Source organism: Carassius gibelio, chromosome A12 (genome assembly GCF_023724105.1).
Source record: "Carassius gibelio isolate Cgi1373 ecotype wild population from Czech Republic chromosome A12, carGib1.2-hapl.c, whole genome shotgun sequence".
In the NCBI taxonomy this organism is placed as follows: Eukaryota; Metazoa; Chordata; class Actinopteri; order Cypriniformes; family Cyprinidae; genus Carassius; species Carassius gibelio.
In genome coordinates, this window is record NC_068382.1 from 2,070,868 (window position 1) to 2,087,055 (window position 16,188).

At 41.1% G+C, this 16,188-nt stretch overlaps 1 long non-coding RNA gene across 1 annotated transcript in view; it reads left to right on the forward strand.

The window, feature by feature from the left end:
- The first annotated feature begins 979 nt into the window (after positions 1 to 979).
- Positions 980 to 16,188, forward strand: part of LOC128025691 (uncharacterized) — a 40,032-nt gene continuing 24,823 nt past the window's right edge. Inside the window, exons 1-3 of the long non-coding RNA XR_008186198.1 lie at positions 980 to 1,092; positions 1,366 to 1,603; positions 4,024 to 4,160. This is a non-coding gene — a long non-coding RNA (uncharacterized LOC128025691). The remainder of the gene's footprint in view (positions 1,093 to 1,365; positions 1,604 to 4,023; positions 4,161 to 16,188) is intronic.

The following is a 16,188-nucleotide window of genomic DNA, read 5'->3' on the forward strand; positions in this document are numbered from 1 at the left end:
CTCTACTAAAGATCTGCCACTTCGGGTTCTGGCCCGTAAGTTGGCACCCAAATTTATAGGGCCTTATTCCATTGTCAAGGTGGTCAGTCCGGCGGCGGTGCTGCTTCGGTTGCCTCAACCTCTCTGTCGTGTCCATCCTGTCTTTCATATTTCTCATGCTAAACCTGTTGTACGTTCTTCCCATTCTCATGTTTCTATCCCCACCCCCCTCCTCCCCTGATGATTGAGGGCGCTCCAGCCTTTATCGTTAGTCGTATTTTTTCCTTATTTAAATCTCATGTTTTCTCTTTGTCTTTGCCAGTGTGTTTTGTTGTTGACGCTTTTTACGCGTTTCTTGTTTTGATTCATCAGTTATAGTTTTGTATTTGTTTTCTCAGTTTCTCTTTTTTTTCTGCCCAGTTATTTCAACTGCTGCCTGGACTGTTTATGCTCCTTGACCAGTGGTCTGTTCATCTGGACTTTTGGATTGTTTGCTCTGGATTATTATCTAGATTTGTGGATCTCTCTGAATCTGCCTGGGCTATCATCTTTAATGACCATCGCCTGATTCTGACTACCGCTCGATTGTGGATCTGGAATTCAGCAGTTCGAATAATCACTGAATAAAACTCTTGTTGCATTTCTACTGCAACTGGGTCCTTCATTTCAGCAACACCTGACACGCCCTGTGAACACAGCTTGATTTTTGGCCATTTGGAACAACATAAGGGTGATCACATCTCAAATTATCACATATTTTTATTATTATTTTTTTTTTGTATGAACTTTACCTTTAATACAGTGCATAATTATGATTCTGAATAAAGTGTAATGTTTCTCAAAAAATATTATCAGAAATATATTGTGCAAAAGGCGATAAAGAGAGCGACAGAGTGCTGCTGCATTGAATCTGTTGAGGACTTTGATTTTGAAATACGCACATCACGTTTCGGTACGTGTGCACGCATACGTGCCGACTTCAGTATGAACCAATCGACAGTCTGTGTCTGTGACATTTAGCGATCGGTCTCTCCGCATAACGAGTGCCAGAGACTGCATTATCATTTATCAGCCTCAGCTTGACTGTATCTGTGCCGTGTGCGTCCTGTAGGAGTGAGTAACGATCGCTTCACACTGTTGTTTGGTTTATAGTTGTTTGTTAGTTGTGACACAGTTAGTTGTGCGTCTGAGGTATTTATGATTGCACTTAAAGTTACAATGTTAATACCCATATTATCGATCACATAGATATCAGTGAATGTGTTGTTATATTCAGTGTTTCTACTATTGTATTACAGCCTGAGGGGAGCAGCCTATAATGTATGTCAATATGTTAGTTTATTATGTTAATTACTGATGTTAGATTCCTGTTCTTTGTGTTTGTAGGAATAAACCACACACATCCACAAACTTGTATGCATATGTCATGCATATATCTACAATACATCAAGCTCTCATCCTTTGATAATCATCCAGCCTGTCGTGAGTCAAACCAACTGCAGTAAAGAACACACAGTGGATAGCCTGTACATTTGATTCCCTTCTGGATGGATATAATTTGCACTTGATTCAGCTTCATCATCTCGATGTTCTCTGATGCTGCAATTACAGAGATTGAACAGAGGTAAGAATATTCATCTTATCTGAGTATTATAAAGCAGCCCATTGACTGAACAAAATACCCAAACCTCTCATCGTGACCAAGCTCATATTAAAGTATCCTGACATTTAATCACTGTAGTTTATGTAAAGGCTGTCTTCCCTCACCAATGTTAATCATCATACTTTATGATTATTAAACGTATTGAAACTAATGCTCTGCTCTGTGTGTTCTGACCGACACACCTGGTTCACTACTATACCTTACTAGCCTTAGTAATTCAGAGAGCTCTTTGCTACATATATGAAGACATATATTATTAGAAATTAGAGCTGCACAATTAACCGATAAAAGATTGTTATTTTGATCCAAACACAACTTACTCATTTCTAAATGACAACAATTGTTGTTGCGATAAAAGTTTACTTTGTATATATACAATGGTGTCTATTAGTTTTTTTCGAGTATGGCTCTGTGTGACGTTAGATGGAGCGGAATTTCCTTATATGGGTCCTAAGGGCACGTCTGTCGGAAGAGCGCGCACTCCCGTATAGCAGAGCACTGAGAGGTTGAGCACAGACATTCACTGATCAGAGCGAGAGTGTCGCAAAATGTCACAAAAGAAGTGTATTTTTGGTTGCCAGGGCAAGACAACCCTGCACAGATTACCAAAAAAAAACAGCATTAAGCGACCAGTGGATGGAGTTTATTTTTACAGAGCATCAACGGAGTTGTGCAAGTGTTTGTGTTTGTTCCCTGCATTTCGAAGATGCTTGTTTTACAAACGTTGATGTTTGACGACGGATTTGCATATCGTTTATTTCTTAAGGATGATGCAATCCCAACGAAAAAGGGTTACGATCGTGCGTTGGAACCGCAGGCGGTGAGTAAAACTGCTTAAAATATCTCTGCCTCCTTGTTAGTGAGCCCGCCTCCCATGCCGGAGACCCGGGTTCAAGCCCCACTCGGAGCGAGTCGTTGCTGCTGCTGCTCTCGTTCAGTTTCAGCCTCTGGATCTGATTCTGGATCATAAATATACGCTGAATCTGACTGTTAGCCATGGTTTGTTTTGGATGTTTTTTTCCTCACGGTAATGTCACAGCTTCCAAACGCTCTCAACGCAAAAGCCTACTGGCGCTCGTGATTCTTTAGCTCTGCCCACACGTCACGCCTCCAGCCAGTCGTGTTTTTCCGCGAAAAATCGGTACAGACTATCTTTCTCTTATGAATATAATAAAACTAAAGACTTTTTGGAGTTATGAAGGATGCAGAACTACTCTGTAGGAACTCAGATATTGAGTGAAAACGAGCATTTCACCCCCCCTTTAAGTTATTGAAACTGAGACTCTTAAATGAATAATTGACAACAACAACAAAAACATCTGTCACCATTTAGTCACCCTCAAATTGCTCCAAACCTGGAATAATTTTATTATTCTGATCAACACAAGATATTTTTTTTATTTTTTTGTAACCAAACAGTTGTGGGCAACCACTGACTTAATATTATTATTAATAGTATTATTATTATTATTATTTCATATTGTGAAAGTCAATGGTGCCTCACACATACACACACAAAAGAACACTTTATTATTTGTCACAATACACTGGAACAAGGAATGAGGAGGTGCTGGAGAACATTTTTATTCAGGAAACAACGAAACACCGAACACAGGAACTTTAAGAATGGCATTTAACAGCTGACAGGAAACACTTGGGAACAGGGTTTACATAACACAGGAGAAAATGAGGGAATTAATCAACAAAACGGGGAAACAAGGGAAACACAGGTGGAGTCAAATAAACATTGTGACAGGCACAGGAAACTTGACCAAATAAGGAAAACAGGAACTAAGACGGGGAAAAAAAAGTAGACACTAGTCCACAACACTTACATTATGCATTCTTTTGTCTGTCTATTCTGTCCATGTCAGAGAATCTAAACGTGAGAAACACTAATAGAAAAAAATCTCAAATGCATATGCCAGCATTATAAGCTGATTTTATCATTACAAATTGAAATAAGAATTGTCTGACAGTAATAAACAGTAATTCTCAATTAATTCGCCCTTCCAGTGATATTCCAGTGCATTCCAATTTAAGTTGTTGTTGTTTTTTCTTAGCATAAGTTATTTCATATGGTATTTTAATGTGTAAGTAACTTAATATTTCATGTTTACTAAACACATCCTAGAAAAGTCGGAATGGCATGTAAACACTTTGGTTTTTACTTTGTTGTTTTCCTTACTTTAAGGGAGGGCAGTATCCTCTCACATCATCCTCCTGACAAAGTAAAAAAAAAAAAAAAATGAATTAATTCATTATTTTTTTTAAATGATTTTTAGTATTACCATGATTCAGCTGAGCATAAAAGTCTTATATAAAAATAAATATTATATAGCTTTATATCTATAATAATAATAAACATTTTCTTTTTGCAGAAGCTCTTCAGAAGACTGCACTGATGTCAAAGATCAACTGGCAAGAACTCTCAAAATTTGTACACCTTTTTAGCCCATGTCAAACCTACATGGGCCCCACATACGAATGTTGACTAGGACTGAATACAGTCTCTCTGGTAAGTGATCTCACTTGATTGATTAAACTAACTGCTCAATTTAGCTTGTTTGAAGTTTAAAATCATTGGTTACCCATAAGCCAATCATTTACCCATTAGTCAATCACATAACTTTGGGTTATGACGTGTGTTATGTGTCAGCTCAGTCACCTCGAACTTCTGTAGTAAACACAGGTATGCTGCCACAATTATCTCCTTGCTGGACTTTGGCCTCCCCAGTTTCTCGCTGACGATCGGTAAGTTGATAAATTAAACTTTTCCCAAAACCTGTCGAGATGGGCCACGACATCACCTCCATTCAAAATGTAAAACAAACACTCTGCAAATAGCATCCTGTGTCTCCATGTCCACTGTCATTTTTGATTTCCCTAATCTAAACTACGATCTTACATTCAGTGCTTTGCATCTATGTTACGGCTTTCAGCACGCCCTATGTTCGTTGATTTGCCGGATGTTTTGAGGCCAGAGGAAAACTGGGAGATAGGTCGCTATCTCAGACTGATTATATAAGTGAAATTAAATTGAGCGGAAGAACGAAGTCTGACGTAGTCAGGCTAGTTATTCTGTGCACGTGATAAACAAACTGCAGCTGCTCCAAAACGCAGCAGCTAGAGTTCTTAATAGAGCCAAGAAGTACAACCATATTAGCACGTTTCTGTCAACTCTGCACTGCCTCCCTACTGAACAAGGAATACGTTATAAACTCTTGCTGTTTATTTATAAAGCCTGAATGGTTAAGCTCCTCAATACTTGAGCAAGATCATATCGCATTATAGTCCAAAACTTAAGCCATTTAATAATACAGAGAATATCAAAATCAACTGAAGGCGGCAGATCCTTTTCCTATTTAGCATCCAAACTCTTGAAAAAAATACCTGTTGTTGTTCAGGAGGCACACACATCTCTTTAATTTGGCATACACATAACACACTATGGCATTTCTATCATTCAAATATGTAAAAGAATTGTTAGGCTGCATAATTTAGGTCTACTGGAACTGGGATCACTTCCCATAACACCCAATGTACTCTTTACATTGTAAGAAAAATGGCATCTACACTAATATTAGTATCTTTCATTCTAATTCCAAGGTCTGCTGTTTTACAATTTTGAACATGAGCCATGGCTTTACAATCAACTTCAATAAACTATTGAATGCTCAAAATTGTAAAACAGCAGTTACTCTTGTAGCGAACAGCAGCAGGTGTGTTGTTGTTTGCGTTTGTTTGTCAAGAAGTGCTAAAAAGTTTCTTGTTTGGACTCGTTGTTTGACGGAAATGGACTAGATACGATTGTTCATTTAAGCAGTCGGCATGGAGATATACTACGTTGTCATCTAATGGACTTTATGGATTTATTATGTCCAAGGCGAACACAGCCAGCAACGTGAGCTGGTAAGGACATACTCTCGGCGGTTTATGACATAAACTTGTAAGCACAAAACACAAGATACTTCTCTTTTCAATATGAATAAGGCTTTATTAGATAAATCTAACATTCCCCATGTACATACTATGTACTTATTAACTAGGTACTATCCCTGAACCTACTCCTAAATCTAACCCTACTCCACGTAGTTACCTTGTACTACCAGAACTTTCTCAGATAAATACATTGTAAGTACACTATAAGTACATGTAAGTACATGTACTGTAAAATAAAGTGCACCCGATAAATCTAAGACATATAAACTAATCTAACACATAAACGCACGCACGCACACATTCACAAGTTTCTGCGAGTTGCAGAAAGATCGAAAGTTAGGGAAAGATGAGTGTAAAAGAATGGAAATGTGGAATCCCAAGTTTACAGCAATACGTGAAATTGCATAGGCATGAACAACCCTCAATCACTTAATTAACCCTCGCATTAAGTTCCTCAATGAGGTTAAAATTAAATTAGATACACCAGCACAAATGTCTGAAGGTACATTGCCTGAAGGTGTCCCTTTGTTGTCGCTGATTGTCTGGAAGTTCAGTCGCTGAAGTGACATCTTGGGGAGCCCGTGGTTGGACGTTGGCTGAAGATGGAGTTGTGTGCACTGGTTGAAGTTGAACGGGCACCCGAGGTCAGGCGTCGGAGGCTCAACGTTACAAAACTTAACTCAGAACACGAAACTCTCAAACGGAAAAGAAAAGAAATAAAGTTTGCAGAGACAAGGTTGTGTTCCTTCTCATCGTGGCTAAGTAGCACGCTGGGACCATGCTTAAAGAACAGTGACAACAAACAGCATGGCTAAAAGCTAAAGCTAGGTAGCAAAGCTACAAACTAAAAGCTAAGAGCAGGCATGAATAGTAGCAGAAGCAAAGCTAACAACTAAAAGCCAAAATTGTATGGTGTCCTAAGTATTTAAACTGGCCTGTTGGCCACACCTCAGATGTTGTCTTGACCAATCAGATATTGTCTTGGCTCGGAGGTATCATAAATCATATGTTTATCTTACCAAGCATGTGGTCTGAATTTTCCTGCTCTGGCAGGGTCTAAGGTGGGTTTTGTTGTCCTTACCCACACGAGTTGCTCTTGGATGAGTCAGGTGATTACCTTTGGATATCTGATTAGGTTTCCAGATGTTATCCTTTTGGTTTCTTGAGAAGCGTGGCTGGTCCCATGGATTTTTCCAGCAGTTGGGCTGAAAACGGTTGTGGATATGGGTGTCACGCTCTCTATGCTCTTGATGGAAGCCTCTGGCGTTGTGATGCCACTGGGTGTCGTCCAGTGCAAGGCTTGAGTCTTTGTTGACCGAGTTCAAGAGTGTGGAGGTTCTGTTACCTTTCTTTGAGGCCATCTTCTGCTTGTTATAGGTCTTCTGTGTTAGGTCACGCAACTGTTGGATGGTCATGGAGTTCGGACAGGCCATGACACCTAGACGGTGACTGACTCCAGGGTGCAGATTTCTTAGGAAGAGGTTTTTGAAGTTCACATCCTCTTCAAGGTCAGGGTTGTTGTGTGCACCATAGTAGGCTTGTCGGAGTCGGTTGTAGTAAGCTTGTGGAGTCTCTTGACGACCTTGTTTGGTTTCCAAGGCAGTTAACAGTCCATGTTCAGACTCTGGGTCTGTAAACTCTTTAATCAGGACCTCACAAAGTCGCTGGTAGTTTGACTTGGTTTGACTGGGCTGTCGATCTAGAAAGTTTCGCACCCCTGGACTGGACGTGGCTCTAAGGAGGTATAACCAGCCTCTGTCAGTCACATGAGGTCTCATTTCCAGATGAAATTCAATATCTTGCAGGTAAGCCTGGATGTCGTGGCCCTCTGTGGAGTTCGGGTTGAACCTGCTGATGTTTTTAGACAGCTTGTTGAGGTCTTTGATGGTCATCCCGTGTGCAGCTCCAAGGTCTTGGACGGGGGGGGGGGGGGGGTTTCTTTCGTTGGCAGGAAAGGGTTGTGTGGCGAAGGCAGGTGAGGTTTTAGGTTTTGGCCCTTCGCTCCTTTCGTCATATGCCAGTTCTTGGACGTGGGACTCTGCTCTGCTCAGCAGTGATGAGGCTAAGAGATGTTTCTCTTTTCTTGGCTCTTGTTTCTGCTTGTAAGCATATTGGAGTTCTTTTCTGACCATGTAAAGCTCATCTTTGGTATCGTCTAGTTGTTGGGTCAGATTGTCCATTTCAGTTCTGTACCTTTCAAGGTTGTTTCCTGCTCCCTCTCGCTAGGTACTTTGAGTTGATCTTGAACTTTCACTTCCAGCTTGTCTATGCGCCGTTGAGCACGTATCAGTTCCTCTTGAAGGTGGATGATGTGCTTGTCGCTCAGTTTCAGCTAGGTTGTGAAGGCATAGCTTATGCCGCGTTTCCACCGAAATTACCCGGAACATTTGTACCAGGAACTTTTTTTCCCAGGAACTTTTTTCCCCCCAGACCTGTTGCTTTCTGCGTTTCCACCGCGGTGTAAAGTACCGGGTAGATTAGGCAAATAGACTGGTGACGTAGGTCTGCGCGCGTTTCTCAATACAAAGTACCGCTGATAAAAATTTTTTTTTAAAAAGTAAGCTGATTTTGGACGTGCATCCTCAGTAGTTGGTTCAGACTTTGTGCATTCGTCTCAGGAGTGTGATATCCGCGACGACGCAAGTCTGGTAAATAAACAGCAGCGTACTTGATAACTTCAGTCTGCTCGTCATGGCTACTGCAATTTTCCTTACTGTATATTTACAATAAAACGAAATATGATATCAAATACCACTGCCTCCTTTCGTTTTCATTTAAGCATAATAACAGCTGCAGAAATGTACTTAGTTCAGGGAAATGTGTATATGCAGCCATTACAATGAAACGAAATATTATATAAATTTGCCTTTTTTATTTTCATTTTAACATATAGATAAATTGAATACAGACCAAAGAAAACCTGTTAGATTTACCCCGCAGCTGAATTATATGTTATGTTTAACCACTAAAGACACATCAGAGCCAGCGGCACATATCAGAAGGTCTATCCCAGGAGAGGCTGCTCTCTGCGGATACATGAGGACTGAGCTTCCGCTGATCGAGTGGAGCTCACCGTCTACGAGATCGGCGAAACACATTTTTTAAATAGGCATGATCTTTATAAATAAACCATAGATTTGAGTTTTAAACAACTACTTCTCGCCTGAAATACTTTTAAAATTACATTTCATGACACAATAACAGTAATATTTGAAAATTATCCGAATAAATGGTGGTTGAATTCAACCAATGCTGCGTGAACTCAGATTGCTTTGGCTACTGCATTTTTCCCCTCAGTATATTTACAATAAAACGAAATAGGATATAAAATACCACTGCCTCCTTTCATTTTCATTTAAACATAATAACAGCTGTAGAAATGTACTTAGTTCAGGGATAAGTGTAACGTTATATACAGCCATTACAATGAAAGAAATATTATATAGACTTGCCTTTTTATTTTCATTTTAACATATAGATAAATTGAATACAGACCAAAGAAAACCTGTTAGATTTACCCCGCAGCTGAATTATATTTTATGTTTAACCACTAAAGACACATCAGAGCCAGCGGCACATATCAGAAAGTCTATCCCAGGAGAGGCTGCTCTCTGCGGATACATGAGGACTGAGCTCCCGCTGATCGAGTGGAGCTCACCGTCTACGAGATCGGCGAAACACATTTTTAAATAGGCGCTGTCTTTATAAATAAACAACAGATTTGAGTTTCAAACAACTACATTCTCGCCTGAAATACTTTTAAAATTACATTTCTTGACACAATAACAGTAATATTTTGAAAATGTTGATCCGAATAAATGGTGGTTGAACTCAACCAATGCTGCGTGAACTCAACCAATCAGAATGTTTAGCGCCAAAGTCCCGCCCCCGAAAGTTCCTGAACTTTAAAAAAGTACCACCTCGCCAGCAGGGACTTTCTGGGGGGCATTTTTTTACCTGGAACTTTTATTTAGTTCCTGGTTCCTGCGGTGGAAACACACCAAGTACCGGACCAAGTCCCTAGTTCCTGGGTAAAGTTCCTGCGGTGGAAACGCGGCTTAAGTGAGCTCGTGATCTTGACTAGCTCCTCATGGTTGTTGTTCTGGCTTGAATCTTGTGTCAGGAATCTTCTCAGGATTAGGATTATTATTAAAAATAATAACAGTTCAAATGTCTTTGGAGTGAGGCTGTCTGTCATGCCTCTCAGCCAAATGTTCACATCTTCCCCATGGGCAATGGGATCTGCAGTCTGCTGCATGTTGGCACGCTGGGGAGAAGAGAGACTGACACAGATCTGTGTGGAGTAAAAGCCTATGTGTTGTGGGACAACTAAGTGTTGTATCAATGATTGTGAACCACTAGTGAAATGTGGTGATGACTGTGTTGGTCTCAGGGTGTCTAAGTAGACTAGAGATGTGAAGACTTTGTCACTCTAATGAGGAAGAGGAAAAGAGAGAAAGAGGTGAAAAACAAATTAAATGACAAGCAAAATTTCTGTTTTTCAAATGAGGAAAATTATTATTATATTTTTTTCAATTAAATGTTATAAAAAAGGTAAACAATATTATTATATTTCTTGTTTTGGACAAAAGAATTCAATAATAATGCTGATATCTCTTTCCTTAGTCTGAAAGGATTGACACCGTACACATTTCAGTTGGACCGCTCACCAGGGAGGCTGCGAAGGCGACAGTTGTTCAACACATATCTCTATTAAACTGATCTCAACGTTGGATGAGATGCTAAAACTTGGATTGCGTTTCCAAATGTAGGGAGGTTAGGAAGAACAAAGGAGAGGATGATTACAATCAAAATTCATAAGGATGATTCATCGTCTTTGGCACGATTGTGTATTTAATTCACTTAGAATTGATTGATGGTTCTTACATGTCCTACAAATGTAAAAAGAGAAGAGGAAAGTAAAGGAGAGAGAGGACGGAGATGGTAAGTCTCAGTAGCGGTTATCTCAACTACAAGGAGATCGTTGTGTTAGTTGCTATACAACTAATCAAACAAAATAAACTTTAAGTGAAAGAGAGTTGTCTTTCTAATTTATTTGAACTCATAGTGAGGAATAACAATGTCTCCTTTTAGGGCTCAGGTGTGTCGTTCCCAGGCTAGGATACACAAAGTAAAGAAATGGTAAGAAAATAAGTAAAATAAAATAAAAAATAATAATAAATGGGCAAAATATGCAAAAATGAAGTTAGAGGAAATCAATAAGTAAAACAATAGTGGTTAAGTGTATAACCAAAACAGGAAGAGGGGTAAAACGCAATCAAAATAAGTAAAGGTCTGAATAGCATATATTCAGATGGGTAATAAATTAATTAAGTAGAATTAGTTTACTTAAACTTTCAAAGTTCAAGGCTTATTCATTCCTAAAATAGATAGGCCCAAAAGAGAATACTAGAAATAAAAGATCATATGAAATGATCTGAGAGGGAAATTTTAAATGCTTTAAAATAAATGTAATGTTTCAATTAAATTTCAATTTGTCACAATTAATAATTGTGAGTTAGTATTTCCCTTTCTAGTAAAATGAAAATAAGTGGTTTAGTGAGAAAAGAGAGCAATGAGAGAGAGGAAGAGACCAACAGGTGTTAGTTAAGATGTTTAAAATGGTTAAATCACGTCAGCGTTGCCCAAAACACACTATTCTACCACTGGATGGTAATGCTAACGGCTAACCTTTGAGGCTAGTGGCTTTAGCTTTTCGTTAGCTTAGCAACACCGCGGAGTTTGTTTACACATGAATCGTTGCATTGTTGCAAATACAGTTAAGCATGTTACATGAAATGTCGGCTCATTTCAACACTGTACAAATAACAACACCGCCTTCAGTTGGTTTTGCGATGTGGCACTTAAACTCTCAGTTTGTGTAGAGTTAAATTTATGTTATTTCAAATAGCAGCTTTGTGCTGTAGTTAAGGGAACACAGTGATATCAATCTCAGCGATCTGAATCTCCATGCCAGTTTCTCTGGACAAAAACACAAAAAGGTTTCCTTCGCTGTTGGTACACAGTTAAAATTTACTTGATCAAGCTTTTAAAACACTCCCATTCAAATCACTCTTGGACACACGCAGTGTTCCGCGAGAATGCATTCACTTTGTGAACGGTGGTTGCCCGTGGTTGGACTTGGCTGAAGATGGAGTTGTGTGCACTGGTTGAAGTTGAACGGGCACCCGAAGTCAGGTGTCAGAAGCTCGACGTTACAAAACTTAACTCAGAACACGAAACTCTCAAACGGAAAAGAAAAGAAAAGAAATAAAGTTTGACGAGACAAGGTTGTGTTACTTCTCATCGTGGCTAAGTAGCACGCTGGAACCATGCTTAAAGAACAGTGATAACAAACAGCATGGCTAAAAGTTAAAGCTAGGTAGCAAAGCTACAAGCTACAAGCTAAGAACAGGCATGACTAGTAGCAGAAGCAAAGCTAACAACTAAAAGCCAAAATTTTATGGTGTCCTAAGTATTTAAACTGGCCACGCCTCAAATGTTGTCTTGACCAATCAGATATTGTCTTGGCTCGGGGGTATCATAAATCATATGTTTATCTTACCAAGCATGTGGTCTGGCAGGGTCTAATTTTGGACAATGTTCCTATAACACAAATATGATACATGGTACAAATAAATTATTGTCTGGTCTAATTCAAGCAAGCAGATTCAATCACACACATACCAAACATAATTATGAATCCTTAAGCTATACCATAGTTATTTAAAGAAAACATACACAATAAGTGATTATAACATGATAGTCAAATGTGTGGGTTACACATAAATGAATATGGAGTGAATCGATGGACTGATCATTTATAAGTCATTTTGGAGTTCATTTTGGTCCATATATATCTACAAAAGACAGTTTCTTTGTCATTCTCTGACATAGGGATGTTCTGTGGAGACCAGAGGTTACAAGTCCCCTCTCCCCCCCTTAGGAATTTCAGTCTGGTTCTGCTAGGTGGGGGGAAGTCAATGGAAGTGTTTAACTCGATCTCATGTCCAGCATTGCATTTCCATTATGAACAACACATTTGACACCAAATTTCTCTTCTTCGAATTGAAATTGTAAATAATTGTTCTAGTGGTGTTAATGTTTAAAGCTGTTGTGTTAACAAGTTGGTTGCTCATCTTGCTTGGGACTTGTGGCACATAATGTTTTATGACTTCCTGAGGAATTCGGCTCCGTGTTTCAAACACAGCCCTGATAGACTCTTTCATTCGTCTGGTTCACCAGTCATTGAGATCTCATCTGGGCCCAACTTCTTGACGGCTCCTGATTGTACCAGCTGATTGATTGCCTCACAGTAAGCTTTGGCACGTTGAGGGTCCTTAGCCAATCTTTTTTCTGTACTCCTCCAGCTTGGTAGAACCGCCTCTTTGGATGCACGGAACAGGGGCATGTCTTGTTTCCGTAGCAACGGAGTAGCATACCGAAAGATACAAGCAACTTCAACCCTCCTTGTCTTTGCCTCCAGGTGCTCTATTGCCTCCTTGTCTTGCTTCGATCTCACTGCCATCTTGTCCCTCTGAAAAGGCAGCACATCCATCTGCCAGAGTTTCTCAACATTCCTCATCAACTCTGTTGTCTGTGGTGAAACACTGGTAAGGAAGCACTGTTGTGCGTATGCTATCCACTGGATGAGGTGAGTCGGCCCCTGAAGCGTCCAACCCAGTCTTGTACGGATAGCTGCCGGTCCTCCTGGAGGGCCTAACCTCACTGGCTCCACTGGAGTGAGCAGATGGGGGTGATCTGCTCCTATCAATACAAGTGGCTTGACATGCTCGAACGGTTCAATAGGGAGGTCTGCCAGATGCTTATATTTTCTCTTCAACATGGAGATGGGATATGAGTGATCCGCCAGACTGAGGCGCTGTGAAGTGAATGCCTCTGCCACCTGAAAGCTTCTTCTGGGATGTGCAAGGGGTGATATGCAGAATGAGATGGATGATCCCTTCAAGGTTTGGACATCCTGTCGTATTGTGCGAAGGACAAGATCCTCTGGTCTACCTTGCAAACCAAGTCGGTCAACAGCTTCTGGAAGGAGCATCGTGCGTTCCGATCCATCATCCAATACCGCGTAGGTGTCAAGAGTGCGGTCCTTGTTCCGAAGAAGCACTCTCACAACCTTTAATAGGACACGAGTGGAGGTTGATGGCCGATCCAGGTAAAAAACCTCTGTACCGTTATTCACTAAACAACTCTCTACTTTGGGTGGCTCTGCAACGGGACGGGTGTTCACACTGTGGAGAACTTTCAAATGCCTGCCCTGGCACAGGTCACAGAGCCTTTTGAGGTCACACTGTGCAGCATGGTGGGACCTCCCACATCTCCAGCATCTTTTATTCACCTTGATCCAATCTATGACTTCCTCCCTTGTGAACTTCTGAATGGCTGGGCACTTATTCAGAAAATGTTCCGAACTCTCACAATATGGGCAGTATGGCTTTATATTGCCTCTCCTTTTGAAATCTGAGGAACTCTGACCATCTTGCTTTGTGGCCTTACTACCTCCAGAGCTCTCTGCCCCATGAAGCACGGTAGCCGCTGATCTACTCTGTCTCTTCTCAGCTTTGTAGCTCAGTGACCCTTGGACTCGGGTGTCAGATGGGGTGTCATAACTTTGACACCATGACTCATACTGGAGCCACTCTGCTAAGTCAAGCAGGGTATGAGTAGAGCCAGGTCGATGGAACATCTGGCGTCGGAAATTGGCCCTCAACTCAAGCCCAGAGTCTTTAACATGCCCACTAATGACTGAACATGCAAAGCAAACTTCTCAAAGGCTGCTGTATCACCCCGCCTTATCTCTGGTGAGTCCATGACAGCAGCAATCCTCTTTAAGGCGACTTGATGTGGCTGCCCGAACTTCTCATTCAATGCGGCCATTGTGTCTGAGTACGGCATAGGTGAATTGATGTATGAGTCAGCTATAAGACAAGCCTCCTCCAATCTCAGATGGTCCACGAGAACCTGATATTTGAAGAGCTCAGTGGCATCCCTTGGCAACAGATTCATTAGGGCGAGCTTCAGGCGGGAGAATTCCATGGGGTCCCTATGGATGAAGAGGGGAATTTTCGGCGCTGGGCCATGGTATTCCTTTTCCTTCACCATAGCTGATAAAGGCTGGTATGGTATGTCTCGAGAGGGGGTACAATGACTCATGTGAGGGCCTGGTACGTGTTTAGGTAGAGGCCCAGATCTAGCCGAGTCAAGAACAGGAGGAAAGCTGATGCCTGGTGAGTAAGAATGTAACCGGTGCGTCAGAGGCTGAGACTCATGAAACTTCCTAGCTGGTGGTCTCTTAGGGGTTGAAGACAGATGACTTCTAGTTGCAGAGTTAGATACAGCACTATCTCTGATTAGCTGGAGTTCCTTCATCATTCTATCTATAATTGTGACCATCTGTGTCTCCTCACCCTCCGAAGGCATTGTCGGTGGTTCAGCAGAGGGCCATGGTGGAGGTGGTAGCCAGTCGTCATACTCCTCTTCTTCCCTTCGGGTCGGAAAGTGATCCTTTACAGGAGGAGGTGGTACTGGCCACGATTATTGTCGTGCCCCCTGCTGTGTCCTAACTGGGGCTACAGGAGAATGCATTTCACTCTGAATACTCCAAATCTGTGCATGGCTGCTCTGCCTGTCCTCTTCAGATTGCCATAATGATGTGTTCTCTCTACGCATCTCAAATAACTCATTCTCGTCCCCTGCAAAGGGTGTCGGAGTATATGTCCACTCTGCACGTCGGCCAGTTGAACGTGTATCATAGCTGGGAGAGTAGTCTTCATCATGCTCACTAATATCGGAGTCCCACTGAACCTGACGAGGGGACCTTGTGATACGTGTTCTTTCAGCGGGCGTCATCATAGCCGCTCCCTCACGGTGAGAGCTCCACCCCTCTAGACCATGCATATGCTGTAATAAACTTGTACGAGATGAAACTTGTGTCTGTTGTCTCATTGGACTAACCTCATAGTCCTCCAGATACTGTGGCAGTCTCCGCTGCCTCTTCGGTCGAGTCGATTGGACCCAGGATGCTTCACCGTTTTGCTGCATATTCCCGGAACAGCTTGTATCCGGCTCGAAGGACCAAATGTAGCTGAGGGGCTAAGGACTGTAAGGTGCTAGCTGTGGCTAATGAATTGAAGCTGGGCCGGGTGTGTCGGTAAGAACACCAAAATCGGAGAAGGAATCCAGTTTAACAGATTTATTTATACAAGCATATGAAGAGGGGGAGCCAGATCTTGATTAGCTGTATTAAACAGTGCTCTCTGTGCACAGATCGAAGATGAGCATGAATATTAAGTGATATCGTCTTTGCTTTATGTCCTGAGGAGTGTCAGCATAAGCGTATGACTGTGTGTGGTCTGTAACAAAACAAATAAAAGATATGCTCTAACAAACAATGCTTCTTTCTTATCACAATCACACTCATAACAACATAAATGACATTAAAACTACTGGCCTCCCCAAACATCAACACAATGTTGTCATTAAATACAGCAGAATATGAAACATAATTCACAGCTTACATGTATAATAATTATACATAATTACGCAATTACACTGTACTGGATGAAACTCAAATACTAACTATA